The following is a 10,389-nucleotide window of genomic DNA, read 5'->3' as shown; positions in this document are numbered from 1 at the left end:
TTTGCTCAGGTCTTTTTAAACCTTAGGACTTTGGATATATAATAATATCGGTGCTGAGATATAATGTTGTAAATACTAAAAAAAGAAGAGAAATAAAGATATCTCACACCAGCACTCTTAGTCCAATATGTTTTACTTAGTAAAAGATAGTTCACATATGCTAAAAACTATCTACTGTGCACAGTTAACACAACTAATACTAAGGCAGGACTTATGTAACAGGTATATACACCCTATTACCATTCAAAGTAAATATTGAAACAAAAAAAAAAGGGAAATGATAAATAAAACATTAAATACTGAGGAAAACACTCGCAAGCAAAGCAACAAACTTGGATAAATAATAAAGTTCATGAGATGCAAAACAGCAAAGTTATACTTATCGTTGGCCAACGTTAGTGCTGTATAGTTGCTGTCCTTTAAGTAACAAAGTATCCCATGAACCGATCATCAAAGATTTATCCGCGTTATTTGTAATCCGTCTGTGACTGTTCCTTAGGTGAAAAGCAGCATATTCTCTGTAACAGGGTGATCCTGGAGGGAGCTGCGCTCCACAGCCGAAGGCCGGTTGATCCCAGCACACACAAGCCGTGGCGTGTAGTATGAACGTAGCGGTAATTCCTCCCTCTACACTTTGTTACTTGCTGCTTGACAGGAAATCCTCCCAACGGAACTGTACACTACTTTGTAGCTTGACAGTTGTGCAGGCTACTCTGGGCGTTCTCCTCACTGTCGCTCAGATCAGACTGAGCCGTTATAGCCGACGTACGTTTCACCAATTCTTTGGCTTCATCCGGGCAATTGTATGTTTGTATTTGGTGCCGTCCTCATTTAAAGGGATATTGAGTGCCATTACCTCCGGAAACATAGCTGGTGAATATTGGTTCCTATTCACTGAGTTTCATTAGTAAACATATCTTTCTAATGAAAACACATCTGTTTCAATATAATATTTGTAACCTTTTACAAAAAGCAACATAATAATTGAGTGTCAACCATATTGGTGTGTGTTAAGATACTACTATTCACTTTATAGTTGACTACTTTGTGCAGAGGCAAATTCACTCACAGTGACAGCGACTTTTAACCAGATGCCACCTCAATTTCTAAATTTAACCTTAAGGCTACATCTTATACTTAAGACCTTTTCAATTCAACTCGAAATAATATACAGTCACAGACATTATTTATACACAATCATAGAAAATGGCCTAAATTATTTTCTTCATTCAGACCTTGGGGCGTGAGGGTTCCCAGGTTGAAAATCCACTTACTTTCTCGCTGTGGCAATATTTTGTCTATATTACCACCGCGAATACCTAAGTGGACCTTATCAATACCTATAAGCCTAAAGCAGTTAGGAGAAGAATTGTGATATTCTGTAAAATGTCTCGCCACACCTGAAGTTATGACACCTTGTTCGATGTCTCTTACATGTTCTAGTGTGCGATCTCGTAGAGCCCTTGTGGTTTTCCCCACATAATATTGGGGACAATTGCATTTTGCTAGATATACTAAGCCCTCCGTTCTACACGTTATCTTAGAGCGAATCCTATAAATTTTACCTTTCCTATCAGAGAAAAAACGTATTTTCTCTATGTTGTTGCAAGCTTTGCATTTTTTTACATGGATAACACCCTGGCTCCATACTCTTCCTGTCCAGCCAATTTCCATCCAATTGTGGCTGAACATAATGACTATGGACCAGGCTGTCACGTAAATTAGGAGCCCTACGTGTAGTCATTAGGGGTTCTGGAGTCAAAATTTCACATAGTTTAGTGTCCGTCAGAAGAATATGCCAATATCTTCGCATTATTTTCCTCAAATCCTCCCAACTTTCATTATATCTTGATATGAATCTTATTGGTCCACTCTGTCTTTTATTAGGTTTTTTAGCTGTGACATTAAAGATACTCTCTTCCTGTGTTCGTTTATATTGACGTTGATATGCTGTACTTATCATTTTTTTAGGGTACCCCCTGTCTCTAAAACGTTTTGTCAGCTCCTGTGATTCTTTAATAAACTCCTCATCTGTTGTGCAATTCCTTCGTGCCCTAAAGAACTGTGATACTGGAATGCCTTTTATTTGATGTTTAGGGTGAAAGCTGTCAGCCCTTAACAGGCTATTGGTGGAAGTTATTTTACGATAGACTTTTGTAGTCAAAATACCTTGATAGGCCATTACTGTCACATCCAAGAAATTGATAGAGTTAAAGTCACACGTAAGTGTAAATTTCAAATTGAATGTCTCATTGTTCAAAGATTCAACATAAGACTTCAATTGTAGTTTTGTACCCCGCCACAGGAGGAACACGTCATCTATGTAGCGAAGCCACATAGAGACGTGCTCACTCACTGTGGAAGAGTCCAGAACATAAATGTTTTCCCAGAAACCCAGATAGAGGCACGCATATGAGGGCGCAAATTTTGCCCCCATAGCCGTGCCTCGTATCTGCAGGAAATACCTGTCATCAAACACAAAGAGATTATTTGTAAGTGCAAATTCCAGTAAATCACAAACAAAGTTTGTGTGTCTCTGAAAAGCACTCCCCCTTTGCTGCAGAAAGAATCGTGTAGCCTGTATTCCCTTTTCATGGGGAATGCTAGAATACAAAGACTCAACATCAATAGTTGCCAATATTGTATCCTCTTCAATACTAATGCCACTGATCTTTCTTAGAAAGTCAGGGGTGTCCTGGATATAGGTTGTAAGATATTGGACAAATGGTTTGAGGAAGTGATCAATGTATTCCCCTATACGTTCCAAAGGTCCATCAATGCCAGCAATTATTGGTCTTCCAGGGGGGTATTTACACCCCTCATTATGGACCTTTGGAATAGTATAGAATGTAGGTATCTTTGGATTCTTGGGTAACAAATATTCAAATTCATCTTTTGAAATAATATCATTCATCAAACCATATTCCAAGATAGTTTTTAATTTCCATAGAATAATGTTCAAAGGATTATCATACATTTTCTTATATTGTGCTGTGTCATTCAACTGTCTGTAACACTCTTCCTTGTATTTTATAGTGTCCTGTATTACCAAATTTCCACCCTTGTCAGATGGTTTAATGGTTAGATTTTTGTTTGATCCTAGCTCATAAAGAGCTTTTCTTTCATCTTGAGTAAGATTATCCATTACAATATTGTCATTATTCAGACGCATTAACCTCCCCTTCTACCAATCTGACAAAGGTCGAAACTACCGGCACTTTATTAAGATTAGGCATAAAAGTGGATTTTACTTTAAGACCACTATCAATGGTATTTTGACCCTCAATGGTATCAGTAGTTACATTATCATGTACCAATGATTCAAGTGTAGCCAAGACTTCATCTGAATTTGAATGCTTATCAGGCTCTACAGCAAACAATTTATGGCAAGTTAATTTTCTAGCAAATAATTTTAGATCCTTTACTGCCTCAAATTTATCCAAAGCATAGGTCGGCGAGTATGACAACCCTTTTTTTAAAAGAGATGTTTGTTCACTTGTCAACTGTATTGAAGAAAGATTAATTATAGCCATATCAACTATTTCTTTGTTCTCAACTTGTAATTGGATCTCCTGGTGTTGGCTGTTTTCTTTTTTTTGGTTACATTTACTTCTGCTGCGTCTAGTTTTTGGGTGTCTTTTTCTGCTTGTCCTAAAGGGACCTTTCTTTGTTTATTCCCATTTTTTGCTCCATCTGAGTCACTACCTTCATTTTTATTTTTATTATAAGTATACACCTGTTTCAGTTTATAATCCCTATCATCTCTAACATATTTTTTCTTTTTCTTAATTTTCATTTCAGATTGTGTGCGCAAGATCTCATTTTTCATCTTATCATTCAATTCTTTAAATTCGCTGTTCTCTTCCCATTTATTTAGTGTGGTTGTAGTCTCTGTCAGTTGCCTATTTATTTTCTCAAGTTTTAGTCTATCTTCCTTTAGAATTAGAGTCATTATTTTATTAGAACATTCAGTCAGTATATCTTCCCATTGTTCCCTAAAATCAGGTATTTCTGTTTCCTGTAAATTTGTACCTGGTAATTTAAGGAACCTAAGACCTCTTGGTACCATATTATCAGTTTGATACTTAGTTAAACTCGATATTTCCCATTTAACTCTTAATTGTTTGTATAGAACTTGCTTCTGTTCTTTAAAGGCTTTATAGATATTTTTATCTGCTTGTGATGTATCATCATCAGAGTCATCTAAATTAAAGGTATCCTTAACGTCTGAATCCTAGTCACTGTCACTGTAAGTAAAGGCCATGTCTACTGCAGTCTTATTAAACCAATAGTTATGTAGCTAATATACAGTTATGTTTCTCTTCAATGAGAATGACAGACCGAGCCAAAGTAAAGAAAGGATATCATAATATTGTCAATCCAGTAATCAATATAATAATCAAAAGATAGTTTGCTCAGGTCTTTTTAAACCTTAGGACTTTGGATATATAATAATATCGGTGCTGAGATATAATGTTGTAAATACTAAAAAAAGAAGAGAAATAAAGATATCTCACACCAGCACTCTTAGTCCAATATGTTTTACTTAGTAAAAGATAGTTCACATATGCTAAAAACTATCTACTGTGCACAGTTAACACAACTAATACTAAGGCAGGACTTATGTAACAGGTATATACACCCTATTACCATTCAAAGTAAATATTGAAACAAAAAAAAAAAGGGAAATGATAAATAAAACATTAAATACTGAGGAAAACACTCGCAAGCAAAGCAACAAACTTGGATAAAGTTAGTTAATAACGATTTAATAGCTATTGTACCTAGTTAAAATAAATTGAAAGATGCCTGTAAAATAAAAATAAATCCTAAGATAGCTAGAATATAATTATTATTTATATTGTAGCTATATTAGGGTTTATTTTAAAGGTAAGTATTTAGTTTTAAATAGGATTAATTTAGTTAATAAGAGAAATATTATTTAGATTTATTTAATTAATATTTAAGTTAGGGGGGTTTTAGGGTTAGCGTTAGACTTAGGTTTAGGGGATAATAATTTTATTACAGTGGCGGCAGTGTAGGGGGGTCAGGATAGGGGTTAATAAATTTATTATAGGTGGCGACGGTGTAGGGGGGGCAGATTAGGGGTTAATAAGTTTAATAAGTTTAATATAGGTTGCGGCGGGGTCCGGGAGCGGTGGTTTAGGGGTTAAACTATTTATTTAGTTGCGGCGAGGTCCGGGATCCGCAGGATAGGGGTTAATAAATTTATTATAGAGGGCGGCGGTATAGGGGGGGCAGGATAGGGGTTACTAGGTATAATGTAGGTGGCGGTGGGGTCCGGGTGCGGCGGTTTAGGGGTTAATACATATATTATAGTTGCGGCGGGGTCCGGGAGCGGCGGTTTAGGGGTTAATACATATATTATAGTTGCGGCGGGGACCGGGAGCGGCGGTTTAGGGGTTAATACATATATTATAGTTGCGGCGGGGACTGGGAGCGGCGGTTTATGGGTTAACATATTTAGTATAGCTTGCGGCGTGGTCCGGGAGCGGCGGTTTAGGGGGTAATAAATGTATTTAGTTGCGGCGGTGTAGGGGGGACAGATTAGGGGTGTTTAGACTCGGGGTACATGTTAGGGTGTTAGGTGCAGACAGCTCCAATAGGAATCAATGGGATGTCGGGCAGCAGCGAACATGAACTTTCGCTATGGTCAGACTCCCATTGATTCCTATGGGATCCGCTGCCTCCAGGGCGGCGGTTTGAAAACCAGGTATGCTGGGCCCGAAAAGTGCCGAGCGTACCTGATAGTTTTTTGATAACTAGCAAAAGTAGTCAGATTGTGCCGCACTTGTGTGCGGAACATCTGGAGTGACGTAAGAATCGATCTGTGTCGGACTGAGTCTGGCGGATCGAAGCTTACGTCACTAAATTCTACTTTTGCCGGTATCTAGGGCTTGATAACTTAGGCGAATCAGCCTCGCCACAAATACGCTGCGGAATTCCAGCGTATTTGAGGTAGACACGTTGATAACTAGAGGTCAATGTGTTTTTTTGTTGTTGCAGCTAGCTCCCAGTAGTGCATTGCTGCTCCTGCTCTTGATATATGTATAGGAAGTGGAAGCTTAAAAATGCTTGATGATGATGAAATGCGAGTGTCTTTATTTAATATTCCACCAAATATTCAGAAATTGTGTTCATCCCATCAACCTCATACATCCCATTAAAATAGTAAGTAGTTATGGGTTTAATTCTTGCACATACATACTGTTACTTGTAAATACATTTTGTTATTATATAATTTATGTTTGTGTCCGTATCTTTTAAAACAAGTTAGTTTAACCTCCTGTTTGCTAGTACAACTGAATTAATTACTGTGTCGCGAAATGATGTAGGTCTAAAAAGTGTCACCAACATGAAAAGTTTGGAAAGCTCTGCTTTAAGGTGTTATGGGTTGTAGTGGGAGCAGCTTTATGCCTTACTGAAGGGCCAGATTATAACACCATTAATAATATATTATGGGATTTTGCTGTACATATTGTTACATGTCCCTGCAAGCTCACACATTTATATAATTGTTTAAAAAGGGATAATACATTACACTATATTGCTGTATCTATGTTCTAACATTAGAAATTAAGTTGGTTCATTAGTTGGTCCTCTAGAGGGACATGAGCCCTAGATTGTATTGCTCTACACACTCAGACATGATCAGATATATAGGAGAGGTGTGGGCTGAACGTGCCGCTTCACATACCCTATGTGCCTAGTGTCATTGAGCACTCTATGGTATTACCCCTCTATTGATGTACTATTTAATGACAGCCTTAGGTCTGACCCCAGTATATTAAAGAGGGGCTTCACATTATCAGTCTGTAAAATATTACAACTTACAGCCCCAAAGTCTCAATTGCCAAAAGCTGACGTAGGTTAATGTTACAGCTGTGATTTCTCCATAGACAGAAGATTTTGGAGTTTTTGATGGCCACCAAATGTTTAACTATTGCTTAGTGTTTGTTAACAGAAGGTAGTTTACCTATATAAATCGTTGTTATATAATTATCTGTCGAATACCAATATACCTTATTTCGCTTAGATGCCTATTTCTCACTCACAGCGCCGCCACTCTTTATAACTTTATACAGATACGCCTTTTGTGTGTAATATATACAAAGTCCTTATGGACTGAAGTTCTTCATTATAGTGATCCAGGCCTGTTTTCACCATGGACTGAAGTCCTTCATTTTAAGGACCCATGCCCGTTCTTGGGATGCAGCATGAATAGACAATCATATAGTATGTGCAGCCAATTTATACTCAGTTTGTTGCATATTTTTCCTATCACAGTTAGGAGGAGGCCTATTTAATAATGCATTAGATAGAGTTTTGTTTTCTTCCCTAATGTGTATACTAAAAAATGGATCCTCTTAATCCCCTAGCCGGCAGGGGAGAGGGGAGTATTGCTGGGATAGAGGCAATAGTTGTCTATTTTGGCCAGTTGCCTGTTCGATGCTATATAAATAATTCTTATTATGCTATGGCTGCATATATAGAGAAGGCTTGGCTAACTATACAATATATACTTTTGCATGCACTTATGATCTAGATCTTGTATATCTGTAGCTGTGACACAAACGGTATATTACATGAGATAATCTCAATAAGTAGGAAAGCAACGCTATTTTGCATTATTAGCAGGAAGGTACATGTCTTTAAGCAGGGACAATGATTATAATTATTTGCTCTAGGCGCACGCTCTCGCCTTTTATGTATAACGTGCTAAGTCTGACATACTTAAGACAAGAAGTAGAATAGCGTACACAAATGGTTTCTTCCATACTATTAATTTAACTGGTATAACATGATATTGCTCCTGAATATGTGTTCTCTGGGCTATCTATAATGTTCTTGTATCTAAGTTACTTCCATATGTAAATATTGCTATATGCTATTGTTTTACCTATGCTGCGCAAGCTAATATAATTTTCAATTGCCATGATGTTAACTACTACTATGTTTAGTATACCATATTACTCCCACCCTATACATACCATAATTGTTATAATCTGCCACATCTCCTATAACATTACTGTACGCATTTTCTCTTAACTCCTTGTATCAGGATATTGCAGAAATTTTAATTTAGCTACAACTCCATTTGCATTGCTGATGCCCTGCACTTCTGTTTTAGTTTAGAATGGAAAAACCTCAATGACGTATCACTAATTTGAAGCTGTTATAATTATTGTATGTCTCCTTATATTATTAACCCCTCCCCCCCATACGCTAACATGAGTGGGCTACATCCAGTTTGGAACTTGAATGTTCCTTATACTCTCATTGCTACTTCCTATTCATATTTCTGGCATCTTGTCTTTAAATATACCATTTGTTCTTGTTACATTCCTCTCTCAACTTGTGCCCAGGTATATGGTATTGATGCTAATCTATACAAGTCCCAGGTAGCCTAATGCCTTTACCACTGGTTTAAGCTCTCCACATAGTATCTTACTAATTAATTATATACAGACATTTCCATTAAGATGCAACCTCATTTGTATTTATGAAGCCCTATGACTCTGTCCAGAATGGTAAAACCTATACTATTGATATTACAATTTAGAAGCTACTATACTTATTTTCTATCTCCTTGCATTATTACCTCCCCCCCATATACTAACATGAGCTCTCTAGTGGGCTACATCCAACATATAGCTTGATTGTTCTCTATATTTTTTTTTACTTTTTTTTTTTTTTAATATTTTATTTATAGCCAACACATGGTACATTAATACAATTTGTGTCAATGATACATCACGCAGGGTGTGATAAGAAAGTACAGTATTGACAGAGTAGAAAAATAGAATGTAAAAGCATACATCATCAATTACTCTGAAAATCGAACTTCACGGTTATAGTGGGAGCTACAAAAATCTGCCACAGAGCAAAGAATGGTTTGTCAGACATGCAAATGTACCTCCATGTTGGGGTTTTCCCATTTTATAAACTCTAAACATCAAAAAACCTAAAGTAAAACTTAACTAAACACGAAACAAAAATAAACAATAAGACATAAACAGTACAGAGTAAATACCCGGGGCCTTATAGGTATTACCCTAAGGTGACTTAAAGGACAATAGGTGGGATATCTTGAAATTTTAGAAGGGTTGATATGTGCCATGATAAACTAATTCCTTGGTTACTTTTGAATGCTCCAAACGCAGTTGGAGAGATAATAATTAGGAAACTGGGCATATTTATGGTACCTATTCGCAAAGCAGTCTATCAAGGTGATCCAAAAAGAAGCTGGTCTCTTTTGCAGTGGGTATAATTGGTCATATACTGCTACACAACAGTCTCAGTAGGAGAAAAAAAAAAAAAAAAAGGAGAGGGGGATAAGCCCGCCCTTGTGTAACAAAAGCATCAAGACATCCATGCCTGAGGCGGGAATATAAACAGTTTTTACATTACTATACATGACTGCAAACTTAAGTGGGATAATGCAGCTAGAATTGAGACTGCTATACTGTGATAAAAAAAAAATTATAATGTATTTGTCTCAGTACTCCTAGTGTATGTACACAATATAGCAGAGGATTAGTTCCTACAAAAGGTTAGCAACAGTACAGGCACTTCGCCCTGAAATACAATAGACTTCAAATCAGAAATGATATTTCAAAATAGTCACGAGTTAGGGTGTAAGACAGGATATTAATAAAGCATTATTTGCATGTAAATTATGTGTTAATTGTATGGACATATCAAAGCTATCTCATGAGCTGTCCCCTCGGCTTCCCCATTTTTTAACCATTCAAACCGAACAAAACATAACAGGTCAAGACAAGACAAACACAACAAAACAAACAGCACAAACTAGGTACTAAACATACCATATTGCATTCTAGTAATTAGGGATAGATATATGTCTGGTGGCCCATTAAGTGTTTCATTGCATTAGTATGGTCTACTGTAGCTCAGGAGCTTAGAGAAAATATCAATAAGTGAGCAGAATAAATGCAAAGTACTGAGCAAACAACAACATAGAAATTGAAATTGCAGGAGCCTTTCTGTGAATACGACAAGTCAAGGGCTAAATGAGATCGCAAGTAAATAACAGCAGATAGTGACAATTGATAGAAATTATTCCCTAGTACAGCAGTCTGCAAAAGCGTCCCGTGAATAGAGAGCAATATAACATTAGATGTGGGGAAAAGATAAATTATACAATGAAATGGACTTTGATCTGATTAGATGACAATAAGTCTTAGTCCTGGAGTGGCCATTTATAATAGTGCAGATCCAGTGTTAGATGCCGGCTCAGTATCTGCCGCTATTAAAGTCATAAAAAAATAGATCAGCCGATTCCAGCACGGACCGTAAACAAGTAACCGTACCTCACGGAGCAATATTGGGCAGTCTGATCTCTCA

The sequence above is a fragment of the Bombina bombina genome, chromosome 2 (assembly GCF_027579735.1).
Source record: "Bombina bombina isolate aBomBom1 chromosome 2, aBomBom1.pri, whole genome shotgun sequence".
Taxonomy (NCBI): Eukaryota; Metazoa; Chordata; class Amphibia; order Anura; family Bombinatoridae; genus Bombina; species Bombina bombina.
Note: the sequence above shows the minus strand (reverse complement) of the source record.